Source organism: Meriones unguiculatus, chromosome X (assembly GCF_030254825.1).
Source record: "Meriones unguiculatus strain TT.TT164.6M chromosome X, Bangor_MerUng_6.1, whole genome shotgun sequence".
In the NCBI taxonomy this organism is placed as follows: Eukaryota; Metazoa; Chordata; class Mammalia; order Rodentia; family Muridae; genus Meriones; species Meriones unguiculatus.
Genome location: NC_083369.1, coordinates 6,405,535 through 6,428,543, shown reverse-complemented (window position 1 = coordinate 6,428,543; position 23,009 = coordinate 6,405,535). Strand labels below are relative to the sequence as shown.

General features: G+C 37.0%; 1 pseudogene; it reads left to right on the top strand.

The window, feature by feature from the left end:
* Positions 1-11,138: 11,138 nt before the first annotated feature.
* Positions 11,139-22,691, top strand: LOC110544377 (transcription elongation factor A protein 1-like; annotated as a pseudogene).
* Positions 22,692-23,009: the final 318 nt, after the last annotated feature.

Sequence of the window (23,009 nt, the reverse complement as noted above, 5' to 3'; positions counted from 1 at the left end):
AGTCTGTATATATGTTTGCCTTCATGTATATATGTGCACAAGTTTGCAGTAGTCACAGAGACAAGAAGAGCCTATTAATGCTCCGGCCAGCGGAGCCTGTTATTAGCGGGGATAGAAGAGAATCCGAACCTGTAAAAAGATGAGCTGAGAGAAAAGAATGAGCCCAAGCAAACAGTTGCTTGTCAAGGACTAACTTTACTGAGCAGAATCAGCTTTTATACTTTTATAAAGTGTTCAGGATGAGGAGATAGGGTGGGTGAAAAATTACAAATTCTTCTCGGCCAGGGGCCTGAAACATCTTGTGATGAGCCACGGTTCTGTGAGCACATCTCTGCTGTTACCAAGCAGTATGTTTACCGCAGGTAAGGAAACGGGCAAGTTGAGGCAGGTTGATGAGTTTCTACAGGTGGTCTCTGACATCTCCAAGCAGTATGTTTACTGCAGGTAAGGGAACGGGCATCTCCAAGCAGTATGTTTACTGCAGGTAAGGGAACGGGCATCTCCAAGCAGTATGTTTACTGCAGGCAAGGAAACAGGCAAGTTGGTGAGCTCCTACAGGTGGTCTCTGAAGTTGGCAAGTTACCTCAGGTGGTCCCTGACATATTAACTCCGTTAGAATTAGAGTTATAAAATAATGTAGCTGAATAACTCAAAAAAACTGTAAAATGAATAAAAAAGAATAGCCGCAATGTTTCAAAAGAGTTAACTATATTTTTCAATGTCCAGAACTGATAGATGAGTCTTATTGATAAAGATGAATAATATTTTTGATATTATTTAATATTATAATGATTTCTTATGACATGAATTCATCTGTAATTTAATGGGAAATTAAGGAGTCAAATATCTTCTAGCAATTTGTAAGTGGGATTTACAGAAACTATATTTTGCTTTTATCTATTTGAATGTCTTTCATTTTGACATGTATGTTATTTAATTTTGAGTTGAATTAATCAGAATCTTACATTTTCATATATGCATGAAACACGATTATAAAATCTTTATATTCAAAATCTTAATGATTTTTGTCAAAGGTTTTGAAACTATTCACATGACTACAGAAACTCAGAGATCATTTTTAAATGATTATGAGAGGATTTTCAGAAGGAATAAACAACTTTTCAGTGTATGTGTGTATCTAAAGGGTGTTTGGAGAATGATAAAGACACATAAGCATTATTTCATTCCCTTTCAGAAGACAGGAAGAAATTTAATTGCATTACTGAAAAGAAGAGTAAAGGCCACAGAATTACAGGTACATGACATCTGAAGAGGTTTACATTCAGACATTATTTCTTGCTTGAAAGTAAGAAATTCCTATCTGTGGTTTGAATGTTTATAGTTAATTTCAGGGGAAGAATTAAATCTTCCACATTGTTCAATGAAACAGATCTGTCACTCTTATCACAATCTCAGATTACTTAATGTAACTCTTTTTAAAATTTATGTGTTGAAACATGCTTTCCTCCCGGGTCATGGAGGAAACATTGATATTATGATGAGTGTACTGGCAATTTTTCAATCATGCCAGTGTTTAGATATGTGGCAGGGAGTAGGATTGAAGCACAATTTGGTCATGTGAGATGGAATATGATGTGGGGTAGAAGTATTCCATGGCCCATCATCATCATCATCATCATCATCATATCATCATCATAAGTTGAAGACAAGGAGACACAACAACAAATGCTGTGAAATAATGCTTGTGACTTCTTGACAAGAAATTCTTACTGCATTTATGATTAGGGTAACCTTGAAGAATTAGACCTTTACACTTTCAGTTTTCTCAAATGAATAAGGTAAAACTTAAGTATCAGAGAGAGAATCATGTCCTCTGTGTCCAAAGTCCTTGCTTGATTTACAATACCATGCTGGGATAAAAGAAAACTTATTTTAAACTTCTGTTTAAACCTAAAAAACAAAAGTGAGTATCTGTAAAGTCATTGCAGACAGGAAATGCCATAGATGTTGACCTTCTTCTGGAACATATAACTTCCATTGTTGGCAGTGGAAATCTGGGATCCTGTATAGGAAGGGCATGAACATATCTTAGCCATCCTGAGGCTCCTGAAGTATCCAAGTGTATCAAGACTTCACAGAGGAATCACTGAGTTGCAGCATTAGTAAAGGAAATTGTAAAGAGTAAGAATTTGTTTCTAATATTTGACCTACATACTAAAGTTATAAGGAGGCATATTAAAAAATAAAAATGAACAATTCTTTAATTTACATCAGTTCTCTAACTTATTTGTCAAATAAGTGAGGAAAATACTAATAAAAATTCTATAATAAGACAAATATTAAAGAAAACATTATTGACATTGTACTAATAAAATTTTGTAAGTAACTATACTCTTGAAACTTTGACAAAGACTTGTTGTTTATAAAACATAATGGTGATAATTTTTTTCAGAGTTGGCAAAACTTTCACCTATAAGCTAACACAATCACTAGAATGAAGGTGCTAGTTTCTTCGAACAGTCCTCCATCCAGCCTGATATGACACATAATTGACCTTCCTGTTTGTCCATTCTCTTAGGTGATCTCATTCATTATCTTGGTTTTAAATATCTGTAAGTTGAAGAGATCTAACTGTGGAATTATAGTCCCCACTTATCTGTGTATGGCTTGTATGATCAACTGCCAGATAATTATCTAGGCAGATAGCTAACTAAAACCCACTTTTGTCTTTTTGCAATGCCAAAATTTATTGAATAAAAATAAGTTCATAAGGTATAGTGGTTTTACTGAAAACAACTTGTCAAATATCCTTTCTTTCCTTCATAACCCTAACACAGTTTCTTTTAAAATATTTCCAAATTGGAACTTTGTTTTTCGCACTCTTTTCCTTTCTCAATATAATAAATACTACCACCAAGAAGGCGTCCTTAACTCTTTATCCCCTCACTCTATTGATCTTATCTTATTCATCATCTATTTTGTATTTCATTTTAAAAAATATATACCTTTATTTTTATTATGTATTAACATTTCATATTAATTCAAAATTTTCTAGTCAGCTATAAACTCTATTTGCTCATGTGATGTCTGATTCTATACTTAGATCCTGGCTTCTCTGACCAGTTCTCTCTCAATCTGCTCTTTAATAACCCATCCTAAGCTAAGTGTGGTGACACATGCCTTTAATCCCAGCACTAAGGGAGGCAGAAGCAGGCGAATATTTATGAGTTTAAGGCCAGCCTGGCCTGCTAAGCAAGTTCAGGACAGCCAAGGTTACAGAGAAAAACTCTGACTCTAAACAATAAAAAACAAAATAAACAATCAAACAAAAACCAAACAAACAAAAACCCAAACAAAATAAAATATCCATCCCATTTGATGTATTTCCTTAAATAACACTGTTGTTTTTTCAAAGTACTTATTGCAACATATTGCTTTCCTCTAGCTTGATAATTCATTGTACATTTCCTTTGCTAGAACTAGCACTTTTGAAAGTAGAGCACACAACTAAAAATTACTTATTGTTTCCTAGAGCTTAGTATAATATTTGGCATTTATAGACAACTAATAAATAATTATGAGGTGAGCAGTTTATAAAGCTCACATCTTTATATTTACTGAAATTATCATCAGAAGCTTTATGGGAGGCAAGAGATGGATCAACTATAACTAATCATATGAAATAAATGGAAGATTTCATGTACCAGCAGTATAACAATAGTTAATATATTCCTTCATCTGTTATTAACAATTACTGAAATTTATAGTTGTATATATCACCAGTTTCAAACACCCTCTTGTCTTGTTTAATTAAGGTAGGGATATTCTTCCCTGTTCTAGAATTCCTAGAATAGTTTGTATCATAATTACAGCATTGGTGGGATATAAACCGGTAATTCAGGTTTGTGAATCTACTTAAAGAGAATTTTAAAACAGAGTTATAAAGGTACTCAGAGCATATTTATCAATCTGCACTTCTTTAATGGATAAAATTTATTATTAGGAGGATGTGGTGGCATACACCCGTAATGTCATCAATCAGGAAGTGGAGGCATGGCTAACACAAGCTCAAGACAATCCTAGGCTACATAGTAAGAATCTGTCCTCAAATTTTGAAGTTAAAAATACTAATAGGTTTTCCCCTATAAAGAATGACTTTCTTGGACATAGATTCTTTATTTTTCCATTTTTAAATTTTCTTTTCTTTTTTTTTAAATTAATTACAGCTTGCTCACTTTGTATCCTGCCTGTAGTGCCCTCCCTTCTTACCTCCCAATCCCATCCTTCCTACCTCTTCTCCACGCATACCCTTCCCCCAGTCCACTGATAGGGGAAGTTTTCCTCCCCTTTCTTCTGACCCCAGTCTATCAGGTTTCAGAAGGAGTGGCTGCATGTCTTCCTTTGTAGCCTGATAAGGCTGCACCCCCTGAAGGGGAGGTGATCAAAGAGTAGGCCAATCAGTTCATGTCAAAGACAGTCCTTTTCCCATTACTATGGAATCCATTTGAACACCTAACTGCCATGGCCTACATCTGTGCAGGGGTTCTAGGTTATCTCCATGAATGGTTCTTGGTTGTAGTATCAGTCTCAGAAAAGACCCCTTAGCCCTGATCTTTCGGTTTTGTTGGTCATCTTGTGGAGCTCCTATCCTCCACACGTCTTAATATTTCCATCTTCTTTCATAAGATTCCCTGCACTCTGATCAAAGTTTGGCTATAGGTCTCAGGATCTGCTTTAATACCCTGCAAGGTACAGACTTTCAGAGGCCATCAGTGGTAGCCTCCTATCCTGTTGCCTGTTTTATCCCTCTTCTGATCTTCATTCTCTTTGACTCTCTGAATGAAGCATAAGTATCTTACAGAGTCCTCCTTCTTGATTAGTTTCTTTAGGTGTACAGATTTTAATATATTTACCCTGTATTATGTGTCTAATATCCACTTACAAGTGACTATATACCATGTGTATCTTTCTGTTTCTGGGATAACTCATTCAGGATGATCTTTTCCAGCTTCCAACATTTTCCTGCAAATTTCACTATTTCCTTGTTTTTAATTGCTGAGTAGTATTAAACCGTGTAAATATGCCACAATTTCTGTATCCATTTCTTAATAGAAGGGCATCTGGGTTGTTTCTAGCTTCTGTCTATTACAAATAAAGCTGCTAGAAACATGGTTTAGCAAATGTCCTTCTGGTATACTTGAGTATCTTTTGGATATATGTCTAGGAGTGGTATAGGTGGATCATGAGGAAGCACTATTCCTAATTGTCTGAGAAATTGCCAGATTGATTTCCAGAGTGGTTGTACAAGTTTACATTCCCACCAGCAGTGGAGGAGGCTTCCCCTTTCTCCACAACCTCTCCAGCATGTGTTGCCACTTGAGTTTTTGATCTTAGCCTTTCTAATGGGTGTGAGGTGAAATCTCAGGGTCGTTTTGATTTGCATTTCCCTGATGACAAAGGACATTGAACATTTCTTTAAACATTTTCCTGCCATTCTATATTCCTCTACAAAAAATTCTCTGTTTAGCTCTGTACCCCATATTTTAATTGGATTAATTGATTTTTTGGTGTTTAATTTCTTGAGTTCTTTATATATTCTGGATATTAACCCACTGTCGGACATAGGGTTGGTGAAGATTGTTCAAAACCTGTAGGCAGTGTTTTTGTTCTGATGACAGTATCCTTTGCTTTACAGAAGCTTTTTAGTTTCATGAGGTCCCATTTATTGATAGCTGATCTTAGAACCTATGATGTTGGTATTCTGTTCAGAAAGTTGTCTCCTGTGCCAGTGATTTCAAGGCACTTCCACGTGTTTTCTTCTATCATTTTTAGTGTGTCTGTTTTTATGTTGAGGTCTTTGATCCACTTTGACTTCAGTTTTCTGCATGGTGATAAGTATGGATCTATCTATTTGCAGTTTTCTACATGTAGACATCCAGTTAGACCAGCACCATTTGCTGAAGGTGCTATCTTTTCCCCATTGTATGGTTTTGGCATCTTTGTTAAAAATCAGGTGTCCATAAGTGTGTGGGTTTATTTCTGGGTCTTCTATTCGATTCCATTGATGCCTTGGTCAGTTTCTATGCCAGTACCATGCAGTTTTTTTACTACTCTTGCTCTGTAGTACAGCTTGAGATCAGAGATGATGATATCTCCAGAAGATCCTTTATTGTAGAGGGTTGTTTTAGCGATTCTGGGTTTCTTGTTATTCCATATGAAGCTGAGAAATTTTTTTCAAGGTCTGTAAAGAATTGTGTTGGTAATTTAATGGGAATTGCAATGAACCTGTAGATTGCTTTTGATAAGATGCCCATTTTTACTATGTTATTCCTGCCATGAGTGTGGGAGATCTTTCCATTTTCTGATATCATCTTCTATTTCTCTCTTCAGAGACTGGACATTTTTTTTTTCATACAAGTCTTTGACTTGCTTGTTTGGAGTCGCACCAAGGTACTTTATGTCTTTTGTGGGTATTATGAAAGGTGTTGTTTCCCTAATTTCTTTTTCAGCCCATATGTCTTTTGTATTCAGGAGGGCTACTCATTTCTTTGAGTTAACTTTGTATCCGGCCACTTTGCTGAAGGTGTTTATCAGCTGTATGAGTTCCCTGGTAGAGTTTTTGGGGTCACTCATGTATACTATCATATCATCTGTAAATAGTGATAATTTGACCTCTTCCTTTCCAATTTGAATCCCCTTGATCACTTCAATTGTCTTATCTCTCTAGCTAGGACTTCGAGAACTATGTTGAAGAGATCTGGAGAGAATGAGCAGCCTTCCTTTGTCCCTGATTTCAGTGGGATTGATTAAAGTTTCTCTTCATTTAGTTTGATGTTGGCTAGGCTTGTTGCATATTGCCTTTACTATGTTTAGGCATGTGCACTATACCCCTGATCTCTCCAAGAGGTGTTGAATTTTATCAAATGCTTTTTCAGCATCTAAGGAGATTATCATGTGTTTTTTTTCTTTCCATTTTTTTTAATATGGTGAATCACATGGATGGATTTCCATATATTGTACCGCAACTGTATGCCTGGGATGAAGCCTACATGGTCATAGTGGATAATATTTTGATGTGTTCTTGTATTCTGTTTCCAAGTATTTTGCTTAGTATTTTAGCAACAATGTTCATAAGGGAGATTGGCCTGAAATTTTCTTTCTTTGTGGGGTCTTTGTGTGGTTTAGGTACCAAAATGACTGTGGCTTCATAGAATGAGTTTTGTAGTGTTCCTTCTGTTTCTATTTTGTGGAACAGTATGAAGAGAACTGCAGTTAGCTCTTCTTTGAAGGTCTGGTAGAATTCTGTTCTGAAACCATCTGGCCCTGGGCTTTTTTTGGATGGGAGACTTTTGATGACCACTTCTATTTCTTTGGATATATAGGACTATTTAATTGATTTAGCTGGTCTTGAATCAGCTTTGGCATGTCGAATCGGTCAAGAAAACTGTCCATTTCTTTTAGATTTTCAGATTTTGTGGCATATAGGCTTTTGGAATAAGATGTAATTATTGTTTCAATTTCCTCAGTGTCTGTTGTTATGCCCCCCTTTTCATTTCTTATATTGGTGATTTGGATAGTGTATCTCTACCTTTTAGTTAGTTTTGCTAAGGGTTTGTCTATCTTGTTGAATTTCTCAAATTCAACAAGCTCTTGGTTTCATTGATTCTTTCAATTGTTTCATTTGTTTCTATTTTATTGATTTCAGCCCTGAGTTTGATCATTTCCAGCCATCTCCTCCTCTTTGGGTTGTCTGCTTCTTCTTCTTCTTCTTTTTTTTTTTTCTAGAGCTTTTAGGTGAGCTATTAAGTTGCTTGAATGAGATGTTTTGATTTTCTTCTTGAAGGTACTAAGTGCTATGAACTTTCCTCTAAGCATTGCTTTGATTGGGTATGTTGTGCCTTCATTCTCACTGAATTCTAGGAAGACTTACTATCTTTCTTTATTTCTTTCCTGACCCAGCTGTCATTGAGTAGCAAGTTTTTCAGTTTCCATGTGTGTGTAGGCTTTTTGCTATTTCTGTTGTGGTTGAGGTCCAGCTCTAATCCTTGGTGGTCAGATAGGATACAAGGAATTATTTCAATCTTCTTATATCTGTTGAGGATTGATTTTGACTAACTATATATGTGGTCTACTTTAGAGAAGGTTCCTTGAGGTTCTGAGAAGAAGGTAAATTATTTTGTGTTTGTGTGAAAGGTTCTGTAGATATCTGTTAGGTCCTTATATTCATGTCTTCTCTTAGAGTAATTATTTCTTTGTTTAATTTCTGTTTTGTTGACCTGTCTTTTGTTGAGAGTGGGGTGTTGAAGTCTTCCACTATTAATGTGTGGGGATCTATGTTTGGTTTAAGTTTTTATTTATTTCTTATTTTTATTTTTTACAAATGTGGTTGCACTTTTATTTGGGGCATACATGTTCAAGATTGTGATGTCTTCCTTGTGGAATTTTCCCTTGATGAGTATGAAGTGTCCTTCCCCACCTCTTTCCATTAATTTTGTTTGAAACTCTGTTTTATTAGATAGTAGAATGGCTACTCTTGCATGCATCTTAATCCATTTGCTTGGAAAACCATCTTCCAGCCATTTACTCCCAGGTAATGTCTATCTTTGTGACATAGGTGTGTTTCTTGTATGCAACAGATTGTTGGGTCTTGTATATACATCCATTCTGTTAGGTTGTGTCTTTTTATTGGAGAATTGAGGCCATTGATGTTGAGAGCGATTAATGAACAGTGACTTTTGATATTGTTGTTGGCTTTGGTAGTGTGTTTGTGTGCTTGAATATCCATCCAGGCCCCTCTGGTTTTAATAATCTCTGTTGAGTAGTCAGGTGTGATTCTGATGTGTTTGCCATTACATGTTACTTGGCCTTTTTCCCTTGCAGCTTTTAGTATTTTTCTTTTTTTTTTTGTTGTTGTTGTTCTGTATACTTACTGTTTTGATTATTATGTGGCAGGAGGATTTTTTTTCTGGTATAATTTATTAGGTGTTCTTTAGGCCTCTTGTATGCTTATAGGCCTCTCCTTTTAATTGGGGAAAGTTTCCTCTATTATTTTGTTGAAAATATTTTCAGGGCTTTGTAAATGGGAATCTTCCTTTTTCCTCTATCCTATTATTCTTAGGTTTTGTCTTTTCATGTTGTCTTGAATTTCTTGGATGGTTTGGGTCAGGAATTTTTTAGATTTATTATTTTTTGAAGGATTCATTGATTTCTTCCATTGTTTCTTCCACACCTGAGATTTTTTCTTCTATCTCTTGTATTCTGTTGGTTATGCTTACCTCTATAGTTCCTGTTTTCTTTCCTAAGTTCTTTCTCTCTATGATTTCCTTCTTTTGTGTTTTCTTTAATTCTTCCAATTCTATCTTCAGATCTTGCACCATTTTGTTGATTTCCTTCATCTGTTTGATTGTATTTTTTTGTTTTTCCCTTAATTCCTTCACTTGTTTGCATGAACATCCCACTGTTTCTTTTATTTCTTTCAGTGACTTAATTATTTCCTCTCTGAAAGCCACAGAGTATTTGGCTTCATCTTTCTGAATTTCTTTATGGATGGCCTGCAGGAACCCAGGAACTTTTTCCAAGAACTTTTTGTGAGGAAGGGTGTCAACTGAGTGCTCTGAGGTCAGATGTGCTGTTCCCCTCACTGTAAGGTTTCCACTAGACTGAGAAACTTCGTCTCTGGTGCCTCGGGCCCTCAATTCTATTTGGGATGATGAGTCTGGCTCACAGGCAGGACTCTCTGCTGGTGGCTGCACACCACACTCTGGGTTGGTGGCTGGGCATCTGCTGGACCCCTGGTCCTTTTCCAGGGATTGTCTGGGTGACCTAAGGTCAGTCCCTATCAGTTCATTTCCATGGGGTTTTCTCTCGACTAGAAATCTCAGTCTCTGGTGCTGTGTGGCCCACAGTTCAGTTTGGAATGATGATCAGAGCACATGGGCGTGTGGCTCTGGGCTGGTGAGAGAGCACCTGGAAGGAACTGGTAACTCTTCTGTGGTCTATCTGGGTGACCTGAAGCCAATTGAATTCCATACTGTGGCATTTCCTCTTACCTGGGAAACACAATAGCTGGTGTTTTAGGACCCAGGGTTCTATCTGCTGGTCGCTGTGCTGCTGGTCAGGAAGAGTGTCCCCCAGAGCCACCATCTTGGATATCTCCTGCACTTGACCATAAATTCTTGAACTAGCAGTAGTGCCAGGTATGGGTTTCATCTTGTATATTGGGATTTAAATCTAATTAAAAAGTAGTTCGATACTCTTATGATATATATGCCTTCTATTGTACCATATATTTCTAGGCCTGTTATTGTATCCTACAAGCTTCATCTCTTGGTATCATTGATGATTAACTACATTTCTCCTCTGGTTGCTCATATAGTCCCTTTCAGCATTACGAAAGCTAGTCATTAGAGTTGGGGCTTATAGATTTGTAACAGGTTGTTTGTTTGCTTGTTTTTCTTTTGTTTTGTTTTGCTTTTTGGGGTTTTGACACAGAGTTTCTCTGTGTAATCTTGGCTCTCTTGGATTTGCTTTGTAGACCAGTTGGCCTCAAACTCACAGAGATCCATCTATCTTCGCAGAGTGCTGCTGAATCAGGTTGTTTTTAGCATACTCTGTGACTCAAGTGTGTGGTGTTTTTAGCAATAGGTCCTTGTTATCAAGTTCTGGAGGGTAATTGTACTAGATAGTTTTATATCAGCTTTACACATACTAGTGTCACTGGAAGACAAGACTTTAACTGAGAAAATTTCTCCACTGGTTGTTCAGTGAAAACATAGAAGATAATGCTGAGAGCAGATAATAGAGGTCTTGTTTATGAAATGTCAGTAGGAAGCTAAGACACTATAAGGGCCATTTGTATGATAATGTGTGTTAACAACATGTGGTAACTGTTACACTGAAACCGAAGAGTCGTGCTTTGTAGAGACTATGCATTAGAGTTGAACCTTAGTTTTTCTGGAACCATGGATTCTGGTCACCTGAAACTGTGACTAAGAATAGACCAGAATTACTGAAGCAAAACCTTTTAGGAAGTGACACCTCAGACTTAGCACAACAAAGCTATCGTCCAGAGCAGAGTAAGCCTGTATTTTATGCTGGAGTGTAAAGCATAAACATGTAAAGTGGTAATGAATTTAAAGGCATGAAGAGGCCATGAAGAACAGCTGAGGTTTAGCACAATGTGGCAGGCAGGAGTCACTGAAGAAAAGTTGAGAGATGCTATTGGTGAAGGTAAAGCCAAATGACAGGACGAAGAAACTTGGAGATGCAAGTACAATAGTATGGCCACAAGGAACAACAGCAGTTGTGGAATGGAGCTGGTCTCCACCTAGGAGACAGGCAGTTCCTGTAGTATGAGTGGGTTCCAGACACTAAACACAGAACTTTTTATACTGTTAAATTTTGGTTTTACAGGAGTCCAAATTTAAAGAGATTTTGGAATTTTAGAGATATTTTGGTTAATATTTTTTAAAATTTATTTTTGTTTTTATATTTATTATAATTTATTCACTTTTTATCCCTGATGCAGCCCCATCCATCATCCCTCCTCTCCTCCCAGTCACACCCATCCTCCCTATTCCCACCCTATGATCTTTCCCTAGTCCTCTGACTGGGGAGGACTTCTTCCCCTTCTATATGACCTAGCTTATCAGGTCTAATCAAGGCTGGCTACATCATCTTATTCTGTGGCCTGGCAAGTCTGCACCCCCTCCCAGGGGGAGGTTGAGTTTATGTCAGAGACAGCCCTTATACCCATTACTAGGGAACACACTTGGAAACTGAGCAGCCAATGGGCTTCCTTTGAACAGGGGATCTATGTCCTCTCCATGCTGGTCCTTAGTTGCAGCATCTGTCTCTGCAGGTTCCTCTCCCCCTAGGCCCAGGTAGTTTGGCTCTGTTGTTTTCCTTGTGGACTTCCTGATCCCTCCAGGTCTTTCTATCTCTCTCTTCTTCCATAAGGATTCCTGCACTCTGCTCAAAGTTTGTCTATCAGCAAAGTATCTGGATACAAAATTAACTAAAAAAAAAAAAAAAATTGAAGCCCTCCTGAATACAAAAGACAAATGGGATGAGAAAGAAATTAAGGAAATGACACCCTTCACAACCCTTCACAATAGCCACAAATAACATAAAGTACCTTGGTGTAACTCTAACCAAGCAAGTGAAAGACTTATTTGAAAATAACTTCACGTCTCTAAAGAAAGAAATTTGGTTAACATTTCTAAGTTCCCTTTTATTGTTGTTGCTTTTGTTTTTTGTTTTTTTGTTTTTTTTCTATGTAGTTTGGATGGTGTATAGGTTGATAATGTAGATCAGGCAGGGATTTAAGACCTGTACCAACATGCTCAGTCCCATGATTTGGGGTATTTTATGCTATCAATATTTTAGAGAGGTTATGGATATTTTAGGGTGACTATGGTTACGTTATAGAGGCAATGTATATTTTAGAGAGACTGGATATTTTAGAGAATTTGGATAGTTTAGTGAGGCTTGAACTTTTAACACTGTAAAGAAACAGACTTTTAAATGTTTTGAATATGTAGTCTGCTGTTCTGTTTTTCAAAACATTCTTAGCTTTAATTCTATTTAAATGTTTGTCGTTTTGAGCTTATAACATTTGTTGTTCTCCGTTCCTCAGGTTCCTGCATTTCAGCAAGGGCTTGGAGTTCACCTTCAGGAAAGAGATCCAGGATTGTATTTATTTCAGGGGCAGCTAGAGTGCTTTAGGAAAGGACCCAAGTACTGAGCCGGATTATGGCAAAAAGGTTTTCCACTGAGTGTTACAGTTTAGGTCTTTTAGAATGAGCTTGAGATGACAATGGAAACTCAGTCTTTTCAAAGCCTATGGTTATACCAAATCGTTACAACTCTTAAGCTGCTTAAGCTGCTATGCTGAGTATGGCAGTGAAGCAAGCAAAAGGCCATGCCTGATGGGATTACAGTCACAGTACAGGCCTGGCAAGGTCCAGATCCAATGGGGCCAGAGGGCAGGCCCAGTGAGAAGTGGCAGGCATGGGGATAAATGAGGAATCTCGGACTGCCAGGAGCCTATTTATTTGAAATCAGAGATTTATAAACCTTGGTCATTGGGAAGGATTTTGAGGGTAAATGTACTTGATTTGCTGGGGTTAGGAATACTTTATATTCATGTAGTGGTATAGTGCCTCATTTTCCATGCAGTTGCATAGTACTGTCAAAAGAAGGAGAATAGAGTATTTAATTATCCTGTGGGTAGGAGAATCTCGAGGTAACATTGAAGGTCACTAGCAGGGCGGGGTATTTCTAGGAATAGTTAGGTAGCTGAACCACTTCACTTACCGGGAAAGGGTCTGGCTTGTAATCTTCCCTGACGGCAATGTGACACTTCTTACAAGATCTTGGCTCACCCAGATCAAGGGAGACATGTAGAAACCTGCTGAGAAAAAGGTCCTTTAACATCATAGACAGAGTGCAAACAAATTATCTGGAGAGAGCAGACTGGAACCTAATTTAGAAAAGCCCCTTTCTTTTTCTTCCTCCATACCCCTCTATATACCCTACTTTGTTCGTTTTCAAATTTATGACTTCTTTTTCCATTAATTGTTGTTGCATGAGTATATGTTTACGTATATGCATTTATAATCCTAAATACCAAAATTCAACCCGCTTAGTCTGTATAATGATACTGGTATATTTTCAGAGTTTATTATTTGGTATAACCAATCATGCTCTTGCTCTTTCCTGGGGAAGACTATTTCTCCCACTTTCAACACTTATATGCCTATAGTACTTTAGGTAGGGTGAATGACTTGTGGTCTTTTCTTCATTCAGTTCAGTATTTCTATAGTTGTTCTTGTTCAACAGTCATTACAGAATATGGCAACCAATCTAAATTCAGGTTTGTGAAGACCAGTCCCAACAGATACATCTAAAATACAACCGCAATATCTAAGACTCAGGGAACATTGTGGAACATGATGAGTAGAAAGACTGCAAGGACCAGAGGATCAGGAGTTTTCTGTGAGATTGCCTCATTGTAATATTAGAAAACTATGGGACTTTTAAAGTTGTTTTATACTGTGATATTAATATCAATAAGATATATTGGAAATCAAAAGAAATAAAAGGTTGAATTTGAATAATTATGTGTTTGTGTGTAAAGTTGGCAAAGGGCCAATTATGTGATCTGTTTTTGTAATTTTTATTTTTTCTTCACAATTTGTTCATTATATACTCTTATTGAAGCCCCTAGATGACTAATGTCATCTTGGAAAAAAAAAAACCTCAATTGAGAAAAATGTCCCTACAAGATTGGTCTCTGGGAAAACCTTTGGGGCATTTTTAATTGATTATCAATGCATGAGGACCCACATCACTGTGGGTGGTAATATCTTTGGGCTTGTGTCCTGGGTGCTATAAGAAAGCAGGAAGAATAAATTATGAGAGAAAAATCATTAAATGTAATTCAGTCATGATTTCCTTATCATGATTTCCTACCTTTGGATTCCTGCTCTTTGAGTTCCTGTTCTGATTTTCCTCAGTTACAGACTCTAATGTGTAACTATGAGCTGAAATCATTCCATTCCTCCCCAACTATTTTTGTCATGGTGTTTAATCACAACAATAGAAAGAGGAACTAGCACAGTAAGCAAGAGGAATGGCAGGAGCCTGTACAGTTTGCACATCAATGCTACCTCACTGGACAACAACTCCAAAAGAAGTCAGTCCTAGATTTGAGCTTTCTATTTGTTAATTTCACATTAACAAATAGTGGGGTCATTGTTGCATTGTTTCCAAGTTATATAAACTCCACTTAAGTGTGTGTGTGTGTGTGTGTGTGTGTGTGTAAGGAAGCTTTTACAGTAATAGATCACTACATGGCTTTTTTTATACCACTTTAGTGTTATTTATCTCTCCCAAATTTCCTCCTTCCCTGCTCTTCACTACTTTACACTAATTTTAACCTCAGTGTTACCTTATTCCCTTTAAACCTTTATACTAGCACATTATGTCCCCCTCCTTTGACCATCCCTCCTCATATCCTTTTGGTAATTTTTTGACATCTATGGGTATTACAAATAAAACACACATTCATGGATATAACCTAGAACCCCTGCTCAGATGTAGCCTATGGCAGCTCAGCATCCAAGTGGGTTCCCTAGTAATGGGAAGAGTGACTGTCTCTGATATGAACTCAATGGCTGGCTCTTTGACCACCCCTCCTGCAGGAGGATCAGCTTTGCCAGGCCACAGAGGAGGACATTGCAGCCAGTCCTGATGAGAATTGATAAGTTAGGGTCAGGTGGAAGGGGAGGAGGACCTCCCCTATCAGTGGACTTGGAGAGGGGCATGGGAGAAGATGAGGAAGGGTGGGATTGGGAGGAAATGACTAAGAGGGATACAACTAGGACACAAAGTGAATAACATGTAATTAATGTAAAAAAATAAAAACCACACATTTCTGAACATTTAGAACTAATCACACAGATGACAAAAGAGGGACATTTATGTTTCTGGGTCTAGATTACTTCATCCAGAATATATATTAAGAGCTAATAAACTTAGTAGAAAACTACTTGTTTCTTGTAACCAGGGAGATTCTTCCTCACTAGTAAGTTCTTTGATATAAAATATAGTTAATAACTCCATGAAAAAGTCTTGGCAAGATTACTTTTAATTTCCTGTGCTTAAATTTGATGACATTTAAGTAAATGTTTAAAAGGCAAAATGTTCACCTTAGCTAACAAATTATATTTACATATTATGATAAAGAAAACATTAAATTAATGGTTCATATATTATAGCCTGTGAGAATAAATTTTAAGTCAAGTTAAACATACTATCTTAAAGAATTAACATAACTAAATAATTTTAATTTCAAAGTGGTAGTTAAGAGTTAATATACTCAGAGGAAATTCATGTTTAAGAACACTTACTGGAATTAATTTCCTGCATAGATGTAGTAAATGTTCTAGGAATATGGTAGAGCAGTTCATTAAATTTTTTTAATCAAATTTATTCATTTATTTACTTTACATCCTGATTGCAGCCCCCTCCCTCCTCTTGGTCCCACTTTCCCCTTTTACCCCTTCCTTATGTTTTGAAACTATTGTAGTTAGTTTAACACAGCTTAAATACTTTCAGAATATGATAATAATATTTCCTGTTATAATTAGTAAATTATTTTATTACAGTGTTATTAGTACCATAGCCTGTTCAGTTTTATTAATAATAATAAAAATGAGAACATTTTAGTAGAAGTATAAACATTTTGGGATAATTGAATGACATCATTTACAAAGACCTTATAAAAATTGACTAAACAATATATAGCAACCATAGAGCAAACATCAAACTAAATGGAGAGAAACTTAAATCAATCCCACTGAAATCAGGTACAAGGCAAAGCTACCTATTCTCTCCTTGTATCTTCAACATAGTACTTGAAGTCCTAGATAGAGCAATAAGATAACTAAAGGCGATCAAGGGGATACAAATCAGGAATGAAGAAGTCAAAGTATCGCTATTTGCAGATATGATAGTATACATAAATGACCCCAAAATTTACCCAGAGAACTCCTTCAGCTGATAAACACCTTCAGCAAGGTGGCTGGATAGAAAATTGACAAGAAAAAATCAGAAGCCCTCCTGTTTGCCAAAGAAAAAGGGCCTAGAAAGAAATTAAGGAAACAATACCCTTCACAATAGTCACTAATAACATTAAGTACATTGGTGTCACTCTAACCAAGCTAGTGAAAGACCTGTTTGAGAAAAACTTCAAGTCTCTGAAGAAAGAAATTGAAGAAGATATCAGAAGGTGGAAAGATCTCCCATGTTCATTGATTGGTAGGATTATCAAAGTGAATATGGCCATTCTGGCAAAAGCAATCAACAGAGTCAATGCAATTTCCATCAAAATACCAAAAATTCTTTACAGAACTTGAAAGAAAAATTCTCAACTTCATTTGAAAAAAACAACAACAAACAGAATTTCCAAAAAGATCCTGTACAACAACAGATCATCTAGTGGTATCTCTATCCCAGATCTCAAGCTGTACTACAGAGCAATAATAATAAAAACTGCATGGTTTTGGCATAGAGCCAGAATGGTAGATAAATTAAGTGGAACTGTGTAGTGGATCCAGAAATAAACCCACATACTTATGGATACTTGATTTTTGACAAAGAACCCCAAACCATTCAGTGGAAAAAAGATAATATCTTCAATAAATGGTGCTGGTCCAACTAGATGTCTACATGCAGAAAAATGAAAATAGATCCATATTTATCACCCTGCATACAACTAAAGTCCAAGTGGATCAAAGAATTCAATATAAAACCAGACACACTAAACCTGTTAGTAGAAAAATTGGACAAGAGCCTAGAACTCATTGGCACAGGAGATAACTTCCTGAACAGAACCCCAGAGGCACAGGCTCTGAGAGCAACAATTAATAAATGGGACCTCATGAAACTGAAAAGCTTCTGTAAAGCAAAAGACACTGTCATCACAACAAATTGGCAGCCTACAGACTTGGAAAGTATTTTCACCAACCCTATATTTGACAGAGGGCTAATATCCAGACTATATAAAGAACTAAAGAAGTTAAAAACAACAACAACAACAAATCAAGTAATCCAATCAAAAAATGCAGTACAGAGCTAAACAGAGAATTTTCTGCAGAGGAGCATAGAATGGCAGAGAAACACTTAAAAAATGTTCAACATCCTTGGCCATCAGGGAGATGCAAATAAAAATGACCCTGAGATTTTACCTTACACCTATCAGAGTGGCTAAGATCAAAAACTCAAGTGACAACATGTCATGCTGGAGAAGTTGTGAAGAAAGGGGAACCCTCCTCCATTGCTGGTGGGAATGTAGACTTGTACAATCACTTTGGAAATCAATCTGGCACTTTATCATACAATTAGGAATAGCACTTCCTCGAGATTCAGCTATACCACTCCTAGGCATATATCGAAAATATGCTCAAGTACACAACAAGGACATTTGTTCAACCATGTTTGTAACAACTTTATTCATAATAGTAGAACCTGGAAACAACCCAGATGTCTATCAGTGGAGGAATAGATATAGAAATTGTGGTACATTTACACAATGGAATACTACTTAGCAATTAAAAGCAAGGAAATCATGAAATATGCAGGTAAATGGTGGGATCTAGAAAAGATCATCCTGAATGAGATATCCTAGAATCAGGAAGACACATATGGTATATATTCACTTATAAGTGGATATTAGACCCATTAGATAGAATAAACCTACTAAAGAAGCTAAACAAGAAGGAGGAGTAAGAGGTAAGAGGATCAATCTTTACTTAGAAAGACAAAGGGAAAGGACATTAGAAGAAGGAGAAAAGAAGAAACAGTACAGGAGCCTACCACTGAGGGCCTCTGAAAGACTCTACCTAGCAGGTTATCAAAGCAGATACTGAAACTCATAATCAAACTTTGGGCAGAGTGAAGGGAATCATGTGAAAGAAGAGGTAGTTAGTAAGACCTGGAGAGGACAGGAGCTGCACAAGGAGAACAACAGAACCAAAATCTGGGCTCAGTGGTATTTTCTGAGACTGATATTCCAGCCAAGGAACATTCATGGATATAACCTAGAACCCCTGCTCAGATGTAGCCCATGGCAGCTCAGCATACAAGTGAGTTTCCCTAGTAAGGGGAACAGGGACTGTCTCTGACATGAACTCAGTGGCTGGTTCTTTGACCAGCCCCCCTGAGGGAGGAACAGCCTTGCCAGGACACAGAAGAGAACATTTCAACCAGTCCTGGTGAGACCTGATAAGCTAGGGTTAAATGGAAGGGGAGGTGGACCTCCTCTATCAGTGGACTTGGAGAAGGGCATGGGAGGAGATGAGTGAGCTAGAGTGGGATTGAGAGGGAATGAGGGAGGAGGATACAGCTGGGATGCAAACCAAATAAAATGTAATTAATGTAAAAATGTAATTAAAAAAATAAACAAACAAGGCACAGTGTGGAAGTCCTCACTGTTCTGACAGTGAAAAAAATCAACTAAAAATTGACTGTATTCTGAAAGCAGAAAAATATAAATGTATACACACATCAACCAATGTATTAATATATGTATTTGTAACTGTTCTTAACATACATATTGATAATTCCCAAACATATAAACACTTTAATGTAATCATTGTTTAAAATTTCATTATGTCAGAGATTAAAAATTTATTTTGTAAATACACAATTTATTTAACAGTATTACTATTGTGGTAATATAATATCAACTTCTTGAAATGACAATTTGAAGTCAAATGGATTCTGTTATAACAAAGAGTAAAACATCCACAGTGATTCACAATTAGTGAATATTAACATACCCATAATTTTAATATATTCATTTTCTACAAAAATATAAACCTTCTTAAAAGAAATTCATTACATAGTTTCAGTACCTAAAGTTTCTTAAACACTTTGAACCTTTTTAGCTTAGTTACTACAAATTCACTAATGATATTTTTGACAAGAGATATAGCTTTATACACTGAGTATTATACTATACTCAAAATCTTATGCTTTATCTTCGGAACTCAAATTTGAAACATATTTACTATGTTTTTTTTATTATTATTATTATCATTATTATTAATTACAGTGTATTCACTTTGTATCCTGGATGTAGCCCTCTCTCTCTTCTTCTCCCAGTCCCACCTTCCCTCTTCTTCCCCTGTGCCTCTCCCTTAGTCTATTGAAATGGGTGGTCTTCCTCCTCTATTATCTGACCCTAGCCTTGCAGTTGCCCTCAAAACTGGCTGCACCATCTTCCTTTGTGGCCTGGCAAGGCTATACCCCTGCCCCCAGAAGAAGGTGATCAAAGGGCCACCACTGAATCCATGTCACAAAGAGCATTTGCTCCACTTACTAGGTGAACCAACATCTGATGGAGCTGCCTAAGTTCTATATCTTAGCTGGGGATCTAGATCCTCTCCATGCACAGTCCTTAGTTGGCGCATCAGTGTATGCAGGAACCCCTAGGTCCAGAAATTTGTGGCTGTGTTGGTCTCCTTCTGTAGCTTCAGACGGCTCCAGATCTTTCTGTCTCCTGCTCCTTCTATAAGATTCCCTGCACTCTGCTCAAAGTTTGGCTGTGAGTTTCTGCATCTGCTTTGATACCATGATGGATAAAGTCTTTCAGAGGTCCTCTGTGGAAGGTTCCTGTCCTGTTCCCTGTCTTCTCCTGCTTCCATTATCTATACTGTTGGCCCCTCTGAATGAGGATTAAGCCTCTTCCCTAGGGTCCTCCTTGTTATGTACATATTGTAGAAGCATAGATTTTAGTATGTTTGTCCTATATGAGATGACTAATGTCCACTTATAAGTGAGTGTATGCCATGTGTGTCTTTCTGCTTCTGGGTTACCTCATTCAGGATAATCTTTTCTAGTTCCATTCATTTGCCTGCAAAATTGCATGATTTCCTTGTTTTTAATTGCTGAGCAGTATTCTATTGTGTAAATATACCACAATTTCTGTATTCATTCCATGGTTGAGGGACACCTGGGTTGTTTCCAGATTCTGGCTAATACAAATAAAGGTGCTTGAACATAGGTGAGCAAACGTCCTTGTTGTATGGTGGAGTATCTTTCAGATAAATACCCAGGAGTACTGTAGCTGGATCTTGAGGTAGCACTATTCCTAATTGTCTGAGAAAGCCCCAGATTGATTTCCAAAGTGGTTGTACAAGTTTACATTCTTACCAGCAATAGAGGAGGATTCTCCTTTGTCCACATCATCTCTAGCATGCTTTGTCACTTGAGTTTTTATCTTAGCTATTCTGATGGGTATCAGGTGAAATCTCAAGGTGGTTTTGATTTGCATTTTTCTGATGACTAAGGATTCTCTGCCATTCGATATTTTTCTATAGAGAATACTTTTTAAATTTTATTAATTTTTTATTAATTATAATTTATTCACTTAGTATCCCACCTTTAGCCCTCCTCCTCATTCATTTCCAGTCCCACCCTCTCTCTCTCATCTCCTCACATGGCCCTCCCAAAGTCCACGTCTGGGGAGGTCCTCCTCCCATTCCTCCTGACCCTAGCCTATCAGTTCTCATCAGGACTGGCTGCATTGTCTTCCTCCGTAGCCTGATAAGGCTGCACCCACCTTTGTGGGAGGTAATAAAAGAGCTAACAACTGAGTTCACATAAGAGATATCCCCTGAACATATCCCCTGAACATAAGAGATATTCCTTACTAAGGAACCCACTTGGAGACTGAGCTGCCACGGGCTACATCTGTGCAGTGTTTCTGGGTTATTTCCATGCACGGTCCTTGGTTGGATTATCAGTCTCAAAAAAAGACCCCTTTGCCAAGAGTTTTTGATTCTGTTGCTCTCCTTGTGGAGCTCCTATCACCTCCAGGTCTTTCTGTCTCCTTCTTTCATAAGATTCCCTGCACTCTGCCAAAGTTTGGCAATGAGTCTTAGCATCTGCTTTGATACTCTGCTGAGCAGAGTCTTTCAGAGGCCCTTTGTGGTAGGCTCCTTTCCTGTTCCCCATTTTCTCGCTCTTCTTATGTCTACCACGTGTGCCTTTCTGAGTGAGGACTGATCATCTTACCCAGGATCCTCCTTCTTGCTTAGTTTCTTTAGGTGAACATATTTTAGTATGTTTATCATATGTTATATGTTTATTATCCCCTTACAAGTGAATATATACCATGTGCATCTTTCTGCTTCTGGAATATCTCACTTAGGATGATCTTTTCTAGTTCTTACCTTTTGCCTTCAAATTTCATTATTTTCTTGTTTTTAGTTGTTGAGTAGTATTCCATTGTGTAAATGTACCACAATTTCTGTATTCAGTCCTCAACTGAGGAACATCTGGATTGTTTTCAGATTCTGGCTATTACAAAAAAAAAATCTGCTTCGAACATGTTTGAGCATCTTATGGATGTATGCGTAGGGGTGGTATAATTGCCTCTTGAGGTAGTACTATTTCTAATTATCTGAGAAAGTTCCAGATTGATTTACAAAGTGGTTGTACAAGTTTATTTTCCCACCAGTAATGTACAGAGTACAGATGAACAAATCACATCATTAGCCAAATTTCTCATCAAATCCTGGAAAAAATTATTAAGTGGACCATCAACTGATAAAGACCCTGAAGAAAAGAAAAATTATTCTGTAATTTCATCACAGAATAACCCAGAAGTAAGAGAAAAAAGTAATTCCAGCAACAATGTAAGTTGCAGAAAGGATGAGACAAATGCTTGAGATCATGTTTTATCTTTTCCTCAGGCACCAAACACTTCTGATTCTGTGAAGTTAAAATGTGGGGAGATGCTTGCTGCAGCTTTCTGGACAAGAGACAACTACGTTGCTATTGGAGCTGATGAGGAAAAACTTCATATAAACAGAGTATGAAGTAGAATATCAAATCTTATAGATGCAAAGAATCTAAATTTAAGGGAAAAAATGTGTTATGTGGAATATTCCTCCTGACCTATTTGTTAGAATGACAGGAGAGAAAATGGCTAGTGATGAAATCAAAGAGATGAAGCAAAACCTGATCAAAGAAGCCATCAAGGAGCATCAAGAAGCATTAGATGGCCAAGATAGGTAGGACCCAGTCTAACTTGTTCTCATATGGCAAATGTAAAAGAGAAGAACTGCACACACCTGGTACAAGCTCATAGTGCTGGTGAACCAATGATAACATTTGTTGTTTGTAATGAATGTCAAAATTGGCTGAAGTTCTGTTGAGTTGGAAGAATTGGCAAGGTATCTGGACCATTAAAAAATAGATTTTGTGATAGGCTTTAAATTTAAGATAGGCAACTTTTTTCCCTGAAAGTGCGATTTGTAAACAATACAAATCTATGGGTTGGTCTTTGTTTTTCACTTAAGATTCTTTCTTTAATGCCTCTGTGGTATCAAATCAGCTAGGAGACTATAGAATAATTATATAATGTGTTGCTTTTTTATTAGAAAGTTGTTGTTATATTTTATTAAATTTAACTTTCTACAATTTAGAACTCAAATTTTCTGTTGTTCTGTGTTAACGCATAAAGACAAATTGCT